At 44.7% G+C, this 19,232-nt stretch overlaps 1 protein-coding gene across 7 annotated transcripts in view; it reads right to left on the bottom strand.

Moving 5' to 3' along the window:
- Positions 1 to 19,232, bottom strand: part of cacnb2b (calcium channel, voltage-dependent, beta 2b) — a 140,718-nt gene that overhangs the window by 6,603 nt on the left and 114,883 nt on the right. Inside the window, exons 15-16 of one of the 7 annotated variants that reach the window (XM_046348240.1) lie at positions 18,427 to 18,446; positions 3,488 to 3,529 (exon numbers count right to left, since the gene is read on the bottom strand). The exons of 3 other annotated variants lie outside the window; for them this stretch is intronic. The gene's annotated coding sequence lies outside the window, so the exon portion shown is untranslated. Of the gene's footprint in view, positions 1 to 3,487; positions 3,530 to 9,458; positions 9,508 to 18,426; positions 18,447 to 19,232 lie in introns of those variants that run through there. 3 more of the 7 variants (XM_046348239.1, XM_046348237.1, XM_046348241.1) reach the window with 3 other exon arrangements.

Here is a 19,232-nt window from a genome sequence, read left to right as displayed (position 1 = left end):
CCTCCACGGATATATTATTGAATACATATGTTAAAAACACTTTGAGGATGGATCCTAAAAAGAAACCACCATAAAAAAGCCAGACTACAGTTTGAAACTGCACATGGGGACAAAGATCGTACTTTTTGGAGAAATATCCTCTGGTCTGATGAAACAAAAATAGAACTGCTTGGCCATAATGATCATCTGAGTGCGGAGTATAGGTGGTCTAGATTTTTTTTCCCTCTGGTTGCACATATGAAATGAAATTAGGTAAATCAGATTTAAGTTTCCCTGCATTAAAGTCCCCGGCCACTAGGAGCACCACCTCTGAATGAGCATTTTCTTGTTTGCTTATGGCCTTATATAGCATCGGTTTGTGGTGGTAAATAGACAGCTGTGAAAAATGTAGATGAAACTCTCTTGGTAAATAGTGTGGTCTACAGCTTATCATGAGATACTCTACCCTTAATATTAGATTTTGCGCACCAGCTGTTTTTGACAAATAGACAAAGACCACCACCACTTGTCTTACCGGGGCAGCTGTTCAGTCTTGCTGGTGCACTAAAAAAGATTATCCATATTGTCATTCAGCCACGACTTTGTGTAACATAAGGTATTACAGTTGTTAATTCTTAGAACTAGCCCTCCCGAATCCGGGGGAATTGTCATCAACTACACTAATTAGCATAACACAACGGACAAACAATCTTACTAGAAAATATTCATATTCATGAAATCACAAGTGAAATATAGTGAAACACAGCTTAGCCTTTTGTTAATCACCCTGTCATCTCAGATTTTGAAAATATGCTTTACAGCCAAAGCAATACAAGCATTTGTGGTCACGAAAATCAGAAAAGCAATCAAATTAAATCGTTTACCTTTGATGAGCTTTGGAAGTTTTCACTCACGAGACTCCCAGTTAGACAGCAAATGTTCATTTTGTTCCATAAAGGTTATTTTTTATAGCCGAAATATGTCCGTTTGTTCTTCACGTTTTGAAATACTTCAGAAATTGCGGTCATGACAACGCCGAAAAATATTCCAAATTAGATTCATAATATCGACAGAAACATGGCAAACGTTTTTTATAATCAAACCTCAAGGTGTTTTTCAAATATAAGTTACAAACAACTTGAAAAAAAGCACAATAGAGCACAATTGGTTAGGAGCCCATAAAACGGCAGCCATCTCCTCCGACATCATTAATATGTCCTGCTGACCAACTGTTTCACCCACCTGCTTCCAGAGATTCTTGCTCCTTTATCCTCTAAAAAAAAAAAAAAAAATCCTCTACCCTTTCTCCCGAGGGTCCTGCTCAGGGGGGTTCTATCATAGGCTAGTAAAAAACAGACTATCTCTGTCCCAGTGGGTCACAACTGCAAAATGTTCAGCAGGCTCTTAGCACTTCATTTATGGCTTAAAGACTACTGACACTCTGTTGGCATGCCTTTTGACAATTTCCACACTTTTTGGAAAGAAAAGATGCTCTACAGAGATGATGGACTGCACCCAAACCATCTAGGACCCTGGACCCTCTCTTCACATTTCAAGGACGCATTAAGTTATTGACTCAAAGATAGACCAAGAATCGCTCAGGTAATACGTCCCATCCATTCTAAGAGTTATCAATGTATTGTTGTCGATACTGCCAGGGGTGTTGTCAGTTGTAATCTTGTACCCATTCTTTGAATTCCACTCTTAGATCTGCTATTGTTAGCTAAAAAGATACCCCCTCGAAAGCAACCAAAGCCCATGTAAGTTCGTTTCTAATATTCCATTATTGGTTACTCTGAGTTCCTCATATTGAAATTGTCTTCAGCCTCAAGGCCTATGGTAATTCAAATTTCTACTCTTTCCCCTATTACTAATAGGGATAGACTAATTGGGACAGTTCTATGCAATCTTATAGCCATACTATTGGGAATTTTCCAGTGCATATGTGCACATTATACAGTAAGCAGAATCAGTGCACTCTATATGTGTGTCTAGGTCATTAGGCTAAGGGAAGCAATTACCTAGCCCCGTGAGGTTCATTAGACGTGCATTAGGAGCATAGGTTTGTATTACTTAAGCACCATTAGACATGCACCTGCATTAGGAGTGTACATGTGTTTATTTTTGTGTCATTGCTATGGTTACGCCACCAATAGAATCTATGCCCTAATGTCTGGGACAAATAAGAAAATGGAAACCAAGCTAAAATAAGTGCAGGGCAAAATGATAATGGTGGCTAAATGCCAAAGGGGTTGAATCATTAACCTAAAGAGGAGTTACTATGTGTGGGACGTAAGGATGAAAACTGTATAAAAGGTGTGTGCCAAGGCTGGTAAGTCAGTTGGTCCATGAACCAGCTTGGCTTGTTACGTTGTAATAAAGTCTATTTGAATTCACAAGTTCCGGTGTCTGTGAAATATGATTGAGCGAACATTTCCATGACAATACCAACTATATCAATATCAACCATCAAACAGGTCCTGCAACCACCTATTGAACATAACTTGTTTGAGTTTGAAACTCAATGTGACTTTTAAAATCATAAAAGAGTTGGGTTGATGCATCTGAACATTAGGAGCTCACTTCCTCAATTGGATTACATCAAGATCTGGGCTAGGCAGAAACATTCAGACATGCTGGTGTTGACTGAAACCTTTGTCTCTGGGGGCATTCTGGTGTTGACTGACACCTTTGTCTCTGGGGACATTCTGGCGTTGACTGACACTTTTGTCTCTGGGGACATTCTGGTGTTGACTGAAACTTTTGTGTCTGGGGACATTCTGGTGTTGACTGAAACTTTAGTCTCTGGGGACATTCTGGTGTTGACTGAAACTTTTGTCTCTGGGGGCATTCTGGTGTTGACTGACACCTTTGTCTCTGGGGACATTCTGGTGTTGACTGACACCTTTGTCTCTGGGGACATTCTGGTGTTGACTGAAACTTTTGTCTCTGGGGACATTCTGCACTCTGATATTAATATAGAGGGATATAATGTGTTTAGAGCTGATAGACATGGTAGAGGTGGTCAAGTGGCCTTTCTTATTAGAAATTATTTATCTGTCTCTTTGCTGAAATCTATTTTCCTTCCCAAAAATGTTGAGCTATTATATTTAAGCCTTTGTCTGGGGAAAAATGTATCCATAACTTTTATAAGGGTCTACCATCCTCCATCAGCTATCCACTCGAGAATTTAACTAGTTTGTTGTCTTCTTTTACTAAATCAGAAGTCATTATCCTGGGTGACCTAAATTATGATTGGGAAATCTCTCTTTTGAAGAACATATCAAGACTGTTTCAAGGATTGCTTTTTTCCATCTACGTAACATTGCCATAACCTAGGAATAAACCTACAGAGGAACAAGGCTATGTGGGGTGGCCAGTCCTCTTCTGGCTGTGCCGGGTGGAGATTATAACAGAACATGGCCAAGATGTTCAAATGTTCATAAATGACCAGCATGGTCCAATAACATTAAGGCAGAACAGTTGAAACTGGAGCAGCAAGGAGTCATCATGTCAGGTAGTCCTGGGGCATGGTCCGAGGGCTCAGGTCCTCCGAGAGAGAGAAAGAAAGAGAGAAAGAGAGAGAGCACACTTAAATTCACACATGACACCGAATAGGACAGGAGAAGTACTCCAGATATAACAAACTGACCCTAGCACCCCGACACATAAACTACGGCAGCATAAATACTGGAGGCTGAGACAGGAGGGGTCAGGAGACACTGTGGCCCCATCCGAGGACACCCCCAGACAGGGCCAAACAGGAAGGATATAACCCCACCCACTTTGCCAAAGCACAGCCCCCACACCACTAGAGGGATATCTTCAACCACCACCAGCTGTTTGCTTAGAAATAGCTGTTTGCTGTTTGCCTCCAGCTGTTTGCTTAGAAATTCTAGGGACAATTAGGAGGCCTGCGTCTTGTGACCGTAGCGTTACTTGTAGGTATGTACGGCAGGACCAAATCAGAGAGATAGATAGGAGCAAGCCCATGTAATGCTTCGTAGGTTAGCAGTAAAACCTTGAAATCAGCCCTTGCTTTGACAGGAAGCCAGTGTAGGGAGGCTAGCACTGGAGTAATATGATCAAATTTTTTGGTTCTAGTCAGGATTCTAGCAGCCATATTTAGCACTAACTGAAGTTTATTTAGTGCTTTATCCAGGTAGCCGGAAAGTAGAGCATTGCAGTAGTCTAACCTAGAAGTGACAAAAGCATGGATTAATTTTTCTGCATCATTTTTGGACAGACAGTTTCTGATTTTTGCAATGTTACGTAGATGGAAAAAAGCTGTCCTTGAAATGGTCTTGATATGTTATTCAAAAGAGAGATCAGGGTCCAGAGTAACGCCGAGGTCCTTCACAATTTTATTTGAGACGACTGTACAATCATTAAGATTAATTATCAGATTCAACAGAAGATCTCTTTGTTTCTTGGGACCTAGAACAAGCATCACTGTTTTTTCTGAGTTTAAAAGTAGAAAGATTGCAGCCATCCACTTCCTTATGTCTGAAACACATGCTTCTAGCGAGGGCAATTTTGGGGCTTCACCATATGTTTCATTGAAATGTACAGCTGTGTGTCATCCGCATAGCAGTGAAAGTTAACATTATGTTTTCGAATAACATCCCCAAGAGGTAAAATATATAGTGAAAACAATAGTGGTCCTAAAACGGAACCTTGAGGAACACCGATATTTACAGTTGATTTTTCAGAGGACAAACCATTCACAGAGACAAACTGATATCTTTTTCCGACAGATACGATCTAAACCAGGCCAGAACTTGTCCGTGTAGACCAATTTGGGTTTCCAGTCTCTCCAAAAGAATGTGGTGATTGATGGTATCAAAAGCAGCACTAAGGTCTAGGAGCACGAGGACAGATGCAGAGCCCCGGTCTGATGCCATTAAAAGGTAATTTACCAACTTCACAAGTGCAGTCCCAGTGCTATGATGGGGTCTAAAACCAGACTGAAGCATTTCGTATACATTGTTTGTCTTCAGGAAGGCAGTGAGTTGCTGCGCAACAGCCTTTTCTAACATTTTTGAGAGGAATGGAAGATTCGATATAGGCCGATAGTTTTTTATATTTTCTGGGTCAAGGTTTGGCTTTTTCAAGAGAGGCTTTATTACTGCCACTTTTAGTGAGTTTGGTACACATCCGGTGGATAGAGAGCTGTTTATTATGTTCAACATAGGAGGGCCAAGCACAGGAAGATTCGTTGGAATAGGGTCCAGTATGCAGCTTGAAGGTTTAGAGGCCATGATTATTTTCATCATTGTGTCAAGAGATATAGTACTAAAACTCTTGAGCGTCTCTCTTGATCCTAGGTCCTGGCAGAGTTGTGCAGACTCAGGAAAACTGAGCTTTGAAGGAATACGCAGATTTAAAGAGGAGCGGGCTCTGTACGGATTTCAACCCTGCAGGCATGACAAAAAAACGCAGAAAAAATATATAATTCATGCCTTACCTTTGAAGAGCTTCTTTGGTAGGCACTCCAATATGTCCCATAAACATCACAAATGGTCCTTTTGTTCGATTAATTCCGTCGATATATATATCCAAAATGTCAATTTTTGGGCTCGTTTGATGCAGAAAAACACTGGTTCCAACTTGCGTAACATAACTACAAAATATCTCAAAAGTTACCTGTAAACTTTGCCAAAACATTTCAAACTACTTTTGTAAAACAACTTTGGGTATTTTGTAAAGTAAATAATCGATACAATTGAAGACGGGATGATCTGTGTTCAATATAGGAGGAAAACAAACTAGCATGCTTCTGGTCTTGTGCCTCTATCTAACAGTACACTTCAATTACCCTCGTTCAAGATGTACTTCTTCATTACACAAAGGAAAAACCTCAACCAATTTCTAAAGACTGGTGACATCCAGTGGAAGCGGTAGAAATAGCAAGAAGGTCCCTTAGAAATCTGGATTCCCAATGAAAATTCATTGAAAAGAGAGTGACCTAAAAAAAATCAGAATGGTTTGTCCTCGGGGTTTCGCCTGCTAAATAAGTTCTGTTATACTCACAGACATGATTCAAACAGTTTTAGAAACTTCAGAGTGTTTTCTATCCAAATCTACTAATGATATGCATATCTTATCTTCTGGGGATGCAGTTGAATTTGGGCATGCAATTCATCTGGACGTGAAAATACTGCACCATGTCAACAAGAAGTTAAGGTAGACGCACTGTCCCGGCTGTATGACACATAGGAGCGGTCCATGAATCCCACTCCCATACTCCCTGCCTCTAGTTTGGTGGCGCTGGTAGTGTGGGAGCTGAATGCGGACATTGAGCGGGCATCACGTGCAGAGCCCGCTCCCCTTCAGTGTCCACCTGGGCGTCTGTACATTCTGTCTGTATGTCACCCTCCTCTGGTCATCCTGGGATCGGCTGGACGCTGCGCTGTCTTGATGAGAGGTACTGGTGGCCCACTTTAGCTAAGGATGTGAGGGTTTATGTTTCCTTCTGCTCAGTGTGCGTCTAGTGCAAGGCTCCTAGACACCTGCCCAGAGGTAAGTTACAACCCTTACCCGTTCCACAACGGCCGTGGTCGAACCCGTCGGTGGATTTCCTAACCGATCTTCCACCTTCACAGGGTATTGGACTGCTTAGGACTGGGGTAAAGTCATTTTCTCTGATGAATCCCCTTTCCGATTGTTTGGGGCATCCGGAAAAAAAGCTTGTCCGGAGAAGACAAGGTGAGCGCTACCATCAGTCCTGTGTCATGCCAACTGTAAAGCATCCTGAGACCATTCATTTCTGGGGTTGCTTCTCAGCCAAGGGAGTGGGCTCACTCACAATTTTTCCTAAGAACACAGCCATGAATAAAGAATGGTACCAACACATCCTCCGAGAGCAACTTCTCCCAAACATCCAGGAACAGTTTGGGGATGAACAATGCCTTTTCCAGTATGATGGAGCACCTTGCCATAATGCAAAAGTGATAACCAAGTGGCTCGGGGAACAAAATATCGATATTTTGGGTCCATGGCCAGGAAACTCCCCAGATCTTAATCTCATTGAGAACTTGTGGTCAATCACTATACACACACATACACATGGATTTAGTCCTGTAGGTATGTGGTAGTGGTGGAGTAGGGGCCTGTGGGCAGACATTGTGTTGTGAAATCTGTGAATGTATTGCAATGTTTTTAAAATTATATAAACTGCCTTAATTTTGCTGGACCCCAGGAAGAGTAGCTGCTGTCTTGGCAGGAACTAATGGGGAACCATAATAAATACAAATACAATTACAAATGACATCTTCACTCATCGGATGTGTCACTTCTGCTCCTGCTCCTCCCTTCTGGCGTCCGACGTCACCAGAGTACTAATCACTGGTCCTGGGATTCATCAGTACGCACACCTGTGAATCATTATGACTCATACCTGTACTCCATTACCTTCATCATTTCCTCCCCTTTTTTGTCCCTCTCCCATGTTCACTCAGTTGTTAATACACCAGTTGGTATTGTTCTTGTGTATTGGAACCCTGCCTTATGTTAGTGTCGTGTTCTTGGTTTTATTGTTTTATTAAAACGTTGCACCTGCTTCCGACTCACCGCCCCATAATTTCAGAATACCAACTAAAAATAGGGAAGCAGCGGGACAACCGGACGTCTCCCAGACGATCAATGAACAAGGTAACCTTCTTCGTCAACACCATGATCAGCAGGCTCAACTGGGGACGACCATGGAAGAGGTTCTCTGCAGTCTACAACATCTCAACAGCAGAGGATAGTCTAGAGCCCGTCTACCCAACGAGTCAGCACACCAGCCCATTCAGCAACCCCCTCAGGTCAGCGATGCCCATCTATCCCTCCCGGAGAAATATGACTGGACAACATTCAAATGCCATGGCTTCCTCCTTCAGTGCTCCCTCTATTTCACACCAGATGGGAGCTACCACCACCTAGAGGTCTAAGGTTGCCACGGGGATTTCTCTGCTAAATGTGTTGGCATTGGAATGGGATACAGCCACCTGGGAGAGAGGAGAGGAGGAGCTTGAGTCTTATGAGGGGTTCATGGCTCTGTTTAAATGTATTTTCGATCATCCCGCGGATGGCAGAGAGGGAGGTGAGTGTCCTCAGCCCCTGCAGGGGAATCAGACCTTTCAGACAGTAGCAGCTTCCAGTGGATGGAATGAGCAGGCAATCAGCACGTTATTTATAAGAGGTCTGCGCGTGGAGGACCAGACAAATCTGGCTTGCCGAGATGACAAACTCACCCTGGATGCACTCATTGCGATGGCCATCCATCTGGATAACCTCCTCCGGGAGCGTAGGCCTCGACATCACTTCTCTCCCTCCTTCTGCGAGTGTTCGGGATCAGAGCCTGAAGCAATGGAGGTAGGGGTCACATGCCTTCCAATGGAGGAATGTTGCAGACGGTGTGGCGAAATCTGCACGGAGCCTTCACCGTGCAGTGCCACTTTAAGAGCGCATGAGCAGTAAGGAAGGAGGAAATAAAGAGAGCTCATTCAGCTCTTTGGGGAGGGGCTCTTGGGTGGCGCGACAGTTTGATTGTGTGTGCTGTGCTGCAGAAGTTTTGTTTGTTTTCAGCATTTGTAGTTTATAAAGTATTTAAGTCAATCATCGGTGTAATCGCCCGTTATGGATCGCATGGATTAGTAGTAACATTGTTGCGAAGCTTTAACATACAAACCAACAAACCATCGGACAGTCAGACAGTACACCGGCAGGCCTGAAGACCACAGCTAAGATTTCTCTTTTTCTCTCTCTCTTCCCTCTCGTTCCAGTGCTTTACCCTGCAACAGACTCTCTATTTTTCAAATGCACTTCCCATTGAAGTTCATTAAAGCTGGACTATTATTGCCCTGCCAGAAGTATTTTGATGGACATTTTAGTTAAAAGGGAGGTTGCTTGCAAGTTGTGTATTGTTATGTGAACTGTATTGAGGTGAGGTGTACTAATGACATGTGGCCGAGAAGACTGTGGACATTTTTAAGGCCTTTGTTGTGTCGATGAACACCCCCCACATTCATACCCTCTGCACTCACCCACTAGAAAATAATACAGATTATTGCAAATCCTCTGTTGATGACTGGGTTCGTTCTTGTATGAAGTTGCTGTTGAATTGAATTGCTCTGCCATTTATTAGTATTATTGTATGAGGTATTCTTGTTGGGGTTACCCCTGTGCTGTGATGTGGGTTTTATATGGTGTGTATTCTCTTTTCTCTCCACTGGCTATCTGGTAAACAGGCTACACTCTAGGCAGTCTCTTCTGCTGATGTGTGTGGGTCTGGTAGTGGTACTCTCTCTATTCTTGTTATGTAGGTGAGTGAAGACCCAAAAGCGACTTAACAGAAACAGAGTTTATTCAAGTCCAAACAGAAAACGACAAATCCTGAATCCTTAACAGGAAATGTCCAAACGGGGAATAACTGAAATCCTCTAGTCTGTAGAGGGGAATAACAGGAGAAGCGGCCACAGACTGCAGGTCGCTTCGGGTAGGCGCAGGACGTAGCTGACCGACACACCTGCTCACTCGCAGCATCTGATGAAGGCAAAAACACGACAGGACGGAACAAGAACACAGCACAGCAAACAAGGTTCCGACAAGGACAGAAGCGAAAACAGAGAGAGAAATAGGGACTTAATCAGAGGGCAAAATAGGGGACAGGTGTGAAAGAGTAAACGAGGTAGTTAGGAGAATGAGGAACAGCTGGAAGCAGGAACGGAACGATAGAGAGAGAGAGAGGGAAAGAACCTAATAAGACCAGCAGGGGGAAACGAATAGAAGAGAAAGCACAGGGACAAGACATGACAATCTATGACAAAACATGACAATTCTACTCTTTTCCTTTCGGCAGGGTTAATACCTGCCTGGCGCCCGAACAAAATCTTTCTTTACCTCTCTCTAATAAATCCGCTACAACGGATGCAGCTGGGGCTCTGTCTGTACTGTGGCCAAGGAGGGCACAAGCACCAGCTGTGTCCATTACTACAGAATCCGGGATCCACTAGAGCAGAGGAACGGTCACGTGACGTTACATCTCCTGTACCAGGAGTGAGTATTCTATCTACTGCTCTTCCTGTTAGACTCTTTTTAGTACCCATCACTCTGGTTGACTGTCCCTCATGCCCTGTCTACAGCTTTAGTGGATTCTAGTGCGGCGGGGAACTTTATGATTCAGACCATTGTCTCCTCTTTCAATAGTACTACCTACCCACTCCCCTCTCCTTTTCCGGTTCAAGGTCTCGACTGTCGGCCTCTAAGATCCGGAACCATCACACACCTCACCCAACCACTCACCGTGGAGCCCAATCACCAGGAAAACATCCCTTTCATCATTAGTGCACCAGTTCACAAGATCATCCTGGGCCTACCTTGACTTCAGCTCCATAACCCTATCATCTCATGGTCGAGGATGAGAATCATTGACTGGTCACTTGAATGCCGGAAGACCTGCTTTCCTGTCCATTGTGGTTCCACGTCAGTTTAGAGTCCTGTGGTTGCCCAACATCCCGGAGGAATATCAGGATCTAAGGGAGGTATTCTCCAAGACCTGCACTACCTGTCTCCCTCCTCATCACCCCTGGGACTGTGCCATTGACCTGTCTTCTGGTGCTACACCTCAATGTCAGAGGACTACATTCAAGTGGCTCTCCAACAGGGTTTCATCTGCAGGTCCACGTCCCCTCCCTTGGCTGGTTTCTTCTTTGTGGCCAAGAAGGAGGGAGGATTACGCCCTTGTATTGATTACTATGGACTCAATGACATCATCACGAAGTATCGGTACCATCAAGCAGCTCCCCGGAGCCCGGTCCAAACTGGACCTGCGTGCCTACAATTTAATTTGCATATGGGAGGGGGATGAGTGGAAGACGGCGTTCGGCACGATGTCTGGTCACTACGAGTACTTGGTTATTCCCTTTGGCTTAGCCAATGCTCCGTCAGTGTTCCAGGTATTTGTCAACGAGGTGTTCAGGGACATGCTCGGATGTCAGGTGATTGTGTACATCGAAGACAACCTGATCTTCTCTACCAACCTGGAGGATCACATCACTCACATTTGAGCAGTCCTTGAACGCCTCTTTCCTAACCACCTGTTCGTCAAGGCGGCGAAGTGCCTATTCCACCAGAGGGCTGTCTCCTTCTTGGGCTACCAAATCAGCCCACAGGGAGGGAGGATGGAGGACAAGAAGATAGATACGGTAAGGTCATGGCCAGTCCCAAACATCATCAAATGGGTTACAATGGTTTTTGGGGTTTTCCAACTTTTACCGCCTCTTCATCAGGAACTTCAGTGCCGTCGCCACCCCTCTCACCTCCCTCAAGGGTGGGCCTGGTAGGTTGGTTTTGTCTCCAGCAGCCGACGAGGCCTTTCAACTCCTCGAGGGGCATTTCACCTCTTCCCCCTTGCTAAAACACCCAGATTCTACGCTACCTTTTGTGGTTGAGGTAGATGCATTGAAGGTGGGTGTTGGTGCAGTTTTGTCAAAAAGACAGGGGGACCCACTAAAATTGTGTCCTTGTGCTTTCTTCAAGAAACTGTCCCCTGCAAATAGGAATAACGACGTTGGCAATCGGGAGCACTTGGCGGGGAAGTTGGCATTAGAGGAGTGGAGACACTGGCTGGAGGGTGCCAAGGAACCATTCTTCATTCTCACCGACCATCTGAACCTTGAGTACATACGGACAGCGAGGAGACTGAAGCCGCGTCAAGCCAGATGGGCCCTCTTCTTCACCAGGTTCGACTTCACACTGACCTATTCCCGAGGTTCTAAGAACATCAAGGCCCTGTCCCGTATCTATGATTTGGGAGAGACTCCTGTCCAGAGGGCACTTATAATCCCATCCTCCCGAGTCGTGGGTCCAGTGGTTTGGGACGTAGAGGTGGACATCCGCCAGGGTCTACAGAGGGAGCCCACACCCCGTAATTCTACTCCCGTTCCCACAAGGAATAGGGATCGGCTGCTGACCTGGGCACACACATCTACGTTCCCACAGGGATAAGGGATTGGCTGCTGACCTGAGCACACACATCTACGTTCCCACAGGGAAAAGGGATCGGCTGCTGACCTGAGCACACACATCTATGTTCCCACGGGGAAAAGGGATTGGCTGCTGACCTGGGAACACACATCTACGTTCCATCAGGGAAAAGGGATCGGCTGCTGACCTGGGCACACACATCTACGTTCCCACAGGGAAAAGGGATCGGCTGCTGACCTGAGGACACAGCTGGCCTCGCTAGACATCCAGGTATTTCTCGCACCATCCATTCCATCACTGAGAAATACTGGTGGCCCACCGTAGTGCGAGATGTTATGTGGTATGTCAACTCCTGTTCCATGTGTGCTCAAACCAAGTCCCCCCCCCCGGAATGCTCCAGCAGAGAAACTCCTGCCGCTTCCCGTGCCTCAGGGACCTTGGTCCCATCTACCCATTGACTTGGTTACTGATCTTCCCCCTTCTGATGGTTTCACCACCATTCTGCTGGTTGTGGATAGATTCTCCAAGTCATGTAATTTAATCCTGGTCTTCCCACTGCTCTCCAGGTCAATGAGGTCTTCCGGTATTATGGTCTTCCGAAAGACATTGTCTCAGACTGTGAACCACAATTCATATCCCGAGTATTGAGGGCCTTCTTGGAGAAGCTTGGGGTCATGGTTAGCCTCACATCCAGGTATTGGCCTCAGTCTAACATGCAGGTGGAGAGAGCTGGGGAGTTTCCTGAGGAGTCACTGTCAGGACCGGCAGGGTGAGTGGGCACGTTTCTTTCCTTGGGCAGAGTACGCCCAGAACTCTCTACATCGCTCCTCTAATGGGTTGACCACCTTCCAGTGTGTTGGGTTTCCAGTCGGCACTGACCCTGTGAACCTCGGGCCAGACCGTGGTTCCTGCAGTAGATGAGTGGTTCTGGTGTGCCGAGGAGGTGTGGAACAATGCGCCTTTAACTCCAGCATGCGGTCCGTCATCAGAAGGAGCAGGGTCTCTACCAGGAACCTCCCACTCCACCTGCCCTGCAAGAAACTGAGCCCCCGGTTTGTGGGGCCATTCAAGATTTTCCGGAGGGTCAATGAGGTGACATACAGTTTACAATTACCCTGTCACTACCATATCTCACCGTCTTTTCATGTTCCCCTTCTCAGGCTGGTGGTTCCTGGTCCCCTAACTGATGCTGTCCCCCACAACACACCTCCGACCCCCTGGACATCGAGGGGAGACCGGCGTACGCTGTCAGATCCCTACTGGACTCCCGACGTCGTGGGGCCGCCTCCAGTATCTGGTGGACTGGGAGGGGTATGGCCCAGAGGGGTGTTGGGTTCCAGTGGAAGACATTCTGGATTCCAACATCATTGGTGATTTCCACCTTCGCCGCCTGGACCGACCCGCTCCTTGTCCTTGAGGTCGTCCCCCTGGTCGGCATCGTCCTGTGGCTGGATTCGCACGTCAGAGGGGGGGGTACTGTCACATCTGCTCTTCCCCTCCGGCGTACAACGTCGCCAGAGTACTAACCACCGGTCCTGGGATTCATCAGCACGCATACCTGTGAATCATTATGATTCACACGTGGACTCCATTACCTTAATTTCCTCCCCTTTATGTCACTCTTCCAGGTTCACACACCAGTTTGTATTGTTCTTGTGTATCGGCGTTCTGCCTTATGTTTGTGTTATGTTCTTGGTTTTGTTGTATTAAAACGTTTCACCTGAAACCTTCTTCCGACTCACCATCCCATCATTACAGGATGGCTCTAGAATCTAACGAGTCTCTGCATACAAATACCTTGGTATTTGGATTGACAATGATTTATAGTTCAAAAAACATACAACTTAGCTTGTTAAGAGGTCCTTCTGTAGCTCAGTTGTAGCTCAGTTGGTAGAGCATGGCGCTTGTAACTCCAGGGTAGTGGGTTCAATCCCCGGGACCACCCATACGTAGAATGTATGCACACATGACTGTAAGTCGCTTTGGATAAAAGCGTCTGCTAAATGGCATATATTATTATTATTATTAAGAAACTGGTCTCTCTCTAGTCAGCAGGAAGCAGATTGTGCTGTCAACCTGTTGTTGATTATGGATTATTGATTATTACTATTTTTCAGTGCAGCTGCTTCTACTGTTAAACTCTTGAATGCTGTTTCATAGCTCCCTTCGTTTTATCACAGCAGACAGTTTTATTACTAATCACTCTATTCATTACCAAAAGGCTGGCTGGACCTCTTTGAAGGAGATCACATCATCACGCTCTTTATGTCTACAAAATCCTGCTCCACAAACTTCTTCCTTACCTAACATCACTGGTAAGATTTAAACTGACAAGTTATCAAACCCATTCACAGGATTAGTTAACTCTGGAAACTCCTTTGATGTGTAGATTTAGGTAGATCAGCATTTGCCAGCGTGTGGAATCATTTACAATTAACTTTAAAATTTGAGGTATTGGTGTCTCTAGGGCATTTCATATGGTTGCTAGGGGACTTTATTATTGAATGTATTTTCATGATTGCTTTTTGCTTTTTGTGTATTTTATTGTGTATATCAATGTGTTTGTGTTGTGGTGCTACACAGGGCTCATCTGGAAAATATACTTTGGTCTCAACATTGACTACCTGTAAAAAGTGTATAGACGGTGTGTGTATTCGGACCCCTTCCCTTTTCCACATTGTGTTCCCTTACAGCCTTATTCTAAAATGGATTACACCCCACCCCTCTCAATCTCCACACATCATGACAAAGTGAAAATAGGTTTTTTAACATTTTAACAAAATTATCACCAATAAAAAAAACACACCTTATTTACATAAGTATTCAGACCCTTTGCTATGAGACTCGAAATTGAGCTCGGGTGCATCCTGTTTCCTTTGATCATACTTGATGTTTCTACAACTTGATTGGAGTCCATCTGTGGTACATTCAATTGATTGGAAAATGATTTTGAAGACACACCTGTCTATATTAGGTCCCACAGCTGATAGTGAATGTCAGAGCAAAAACCAAGCCATGAGGGCGAAGCAATCATCCATAGAGCTCTGAGGCAGGATTGTGACAAGGTACAGCCCTGGGGAAGGGTACCAAAAATGTTCTACAGCATTGAAGATCTCCAAGAACTCAGTGGCATCCATTCCGAAATGGAAGACGTTTGGAACCACCAAGACTCTCCGAAGAGCTGACTGCCCGGCCAAACTGAGCAATCTGGGGAGAAGGGACTTGGTCAGGGAGGTGACCAAGAACCCGGTGGTTACTTTGACATGGCTCCAGAGTTCCTTTGTGGAGATGGGAGAACCTTCCAGAAGGACAACCATCAGTGCAGCACTCCACCAATCAGGCCTTTATGGTAGAGTGGCCAGATGGAAGCCCCTCCTCAGTAAAAGGCACATGACCACACACTTGGAGTTTGACAAAAGGCACCTAAAGGACTCTCGGACCCTAAGAAACCAGATTCTCTGGCCTATTGAAACCAAGCACCACCCCTACGGTCTACCAGGGTAGTGCCAGCATCACGCTGTGTGGATGTTTTTCAGCGGCATCGACTGGGAGACTAGTCAGGATGGAAGGAAAGATGAAGGGAGATGTACAGTGAGATCTATGATGAAAGCCTGCTCCAAAGTGCTCAAGACCTCAGACTAGGGTGAAGGATCACCTTCCAACAGGACAACGACCCAACGCAGGAGCTCTGGCCCAGCCAGAGCCCGGACTCGAACCTGATCTAAAATCTCTGGAGACACCAAAAAAAAGTTGTGCAGCAATGCTCCTCATCCAACCTGACAGAGCTTGAGAGGATCTGCAGAGAAGAATGGGAGAAACTCCTCAAATACAGGTGTGCCACGCTTGTAGCATCATACCCAAGAAGACTCAAGGCTGTAATCGCTGCCAACGATGCTGAGTAAAGGGTCTGAATACTTATGTAAATGTAACTTTATTTTGAATACATTTGTTTTTGCTTTATCATTATGGGGTATTGTGTGTAGATTGATGAGAGAAAAAACTATTTAATACATTTCAGAATAGGGCTGTAACGTAACAAAATGTGGAAAAAGTTAAGGGGTCTGAATACCTTCTAAATGCACTGTATATATGGTGTATATACAGTGTATGATGTGTAAATGTGTGTATATAATGTATACTTTATATGGTGTACATATGGTGTGTCTATGGTGTATATCTCAATTCAACGGCTCAGACATAAGAGGTATGTGGCAGGGTCTACAGTCAATCACGGATTACAAAAAGAAAACCAGCCCCGTCACGGACCAGGATGTCTTGCTCCCAGGCAGACTAAATAACTTTTTTGCCCGCTTTGAGGACAACACAGTGCCACTGACACGGCCCGCAACAAAAACATGCGGACTCTCCTTCACTACAGCCGACGTGAGCAAAACATTTAAACGTGTCAACCCTCGCAAGGCTGCAGGCCCAGACGGCATCCCCAGCCGCGCCCTCAGAGCATGCGCAGACCAGCTGGCTGGTGTGTTTACGGACATATTCAATCAATCCCTATCCCAGTCTATTGTTCCCACATGCTTCAAGAGGGCCACCATTGTTCCTGTTCCCAATAAAGCTAAGGTAACTGAGCTAAACGACTACCGCCCCGTAGCACTCACTTCCGTCATCATGAAGTGCTTTGAGAGACTAGTCAAGGACCATATCACCTCCACCCTACCTGACACCCTAGACCCACTCCAATTTGATTACCGCCCAAATAGGTCCACAGACGATGCAATCTCAACCACACTGCACACTGCCCTAACCCATCTGGACAAGAGGAATACCTATGTGAGAATGCTGTTCATCGACTACAGCTCGGCATTTAACACCATAGTGCCCTCCAAGCTCGTCATCAAGCTTGAGACCCTGGGTCTCGACCCCGCCCTGTGCAACTGGGTACTGGACTTCCTGATGGGCCGCCCCCAGGTGGTGAGGGTAGGCAACAACATCTCCACCCCGTTGATCCTCAACACTGGGGCCCCACAAGGGTGCGTTCTGAGCCCTCTCCTGTACTCCCTTTTCACCCACGACTGAGTGGCCATGCACGCCTCCATCTCAATCATCAAGTTTGCGGACGACACAACAGTGGTAGGCTTGATTACCAACAACGACGAGACGGCCTACAGGGAGGAGGTGAGGGCCCTCGGAGGGTGGTGTCAGGAAAATAACCTCACATTCAACGTCAACAAAACTAAGGAGATGATTGTGGACTTCAGGAAACAGCAGAGGGAACACCCCCCTATCCACATCGATGGAACAGTAGTGGAGAGGGTAGTAAGTTTTAAGTTCCTCTGCGTACACATCACGGACAAACTGAATTGGTCCACCCACACAGACAGCGTCGTGAAGAAGGCGCAGCAGCGCCTTTTCAACCTCAGGAGGCTGAAGAAATTCGGCTTGTCACCAAAAGCACTCACAAACTTCTACAGATGCACAATCGAGAGCATCCTGTCGGGCTGTATCACCGCCTGGTACGGCAACTGCTCCGCCCACAACCGTAAGGCTCTCCAGAGGGTAGTGAGGTCTGCGCAACGCATCACCGGGGGCAAACTACCTGCCCTCCAGGACACCTACACCACCCGATGTCACAGGAAGGCCATAAAGATCATCAAGGACAACAACCACCCGAGCCACTGCCTGTTCACCCCGCTATCATCCAGAAGGCGAGGTCAGTACAGGTGCATCAAAGCTGGGACCGAGAGACTGAAAAACAGCTTCTATCTCAAGGCCATCAGACTGTTAAACAGCCACCACTAACATTGAGTGGCTGCTGCCAACACACTGACTCAACTCCAGCCACTTTAATAATGGGAATTGATGGGAAATGATGTAAAATATATCACTAGCCACTTTAAACAATTCTACCTAATATAATGTTTACATACCCTACATTATTCATCTCATATGTATATGTATATACTGTACTCTATATCATCTACTGTATCTTTATGTAATACATGTATCACTAGCCACTTTAACTATGCCACTTTGTTTACATACTCATCTCATATGTATATACTGCACTCAATACCATCTACTGTATCTTGCCCATGATTATCTGTACCATCACTCATTCATATATCTTTATGTACCTATTCTTTATCCCCTTACACTTGTGTCTATAAGGTAGTAGTTTTGGAATTGTTAGCTAGATTACTTGTTGGTTATTACTGCATTGTCGGAACTAGAAGCACAAGCATTTCGCTACACATCTGCTAACAATGTGTATGTGACAAATAAAATTGGATTTGATTTTTACTGTATTTGGTGTACATATGGTATGTATATGGTTTATATATGGTGTTTATATGGTGTGTCAATGGTGTATACTGTATTTGGTGTACATATGGTATGTATATGGTTTATATATGGTGTGTCAATGGTGTATACTGTATTTGGTGTTCATATGGTGTATATATGGGGTGTTTATATGTGTCTATGGTGTAGACGGTAGATGGTGTCTACGTGGTGACTCACCAGAAAAAGATATGTCACTTCTGGTATTTTCCACAGGATATTAGTAAAGAGGGAGAAGAAATGACAAATGACAAAATGACAAAAACTTTGGTGACATTATAACTATGGTGACATTATTACTATGGTGACATTATAACTATGGTGACATTATAACTATGGTGACATTATAACTATGGTGACATAATAACTATGTTGACATTATAACTATGGTGACATTATAACTATGGTGACATTATAACTATGGTGACATTATAACTATGTTGACATTATAACTATGTTGACATTATAACTATGTTGACATTATAACTATGTTGACATCATAACTATGGTGACATTATAACTATGGTGACATTATAACTATGGTGACATCATAACTATAGTGACATAACTATGGTGACATCATAACTATGGTGACATTATAACTAAGGTGACATCATAACTGTGGTGACATTATAACTATGTTGACATTATAACTATGGTGACATTATAACTATGGTGACATAACTATGTTAACATGATAACTATGTTGACATTATAACTGTGGTGACATTATAACTGTGGTGACATTATAACTATGTTGACATTATAACTATGGTGACATTATAACTATGGTGACATTATAACTATGGTGACATAACTATGTTAACATGATAACTATGTTGACATTATAACTGTGGTGACATTATAACTGTGGTGACATTATAACTATGTTGACATTATAACTATGGTGACATTATAACTATGGTGACTTTATAACTATGGTGACATTATAACTATGGTGACATAACTATGTTAACATGATAACT

The sequence above is a fragment of the Oncorhynchus gorbuscha genome, linkage group LG04 (assembly GCF_021184085.1).
Source record: "Oncorhynchus gorbuscha isolate QuinsamMale2020 ecotype Even-year linkage group LG04, OgorEven_v1.0, whole genome shotgun sequence".
Lineage (NCBI taxonomy): Eukaryota > Metazoa > Chordata > Actinopteri > Salmoniformes > Salmonidae > Oncorhynchus > Oncorhynchus gorbuscha.
Note: the sequence above shows the minus strand (reverse complement) of the source record. Positions and strands in the feature narration are given on the sequence as shown.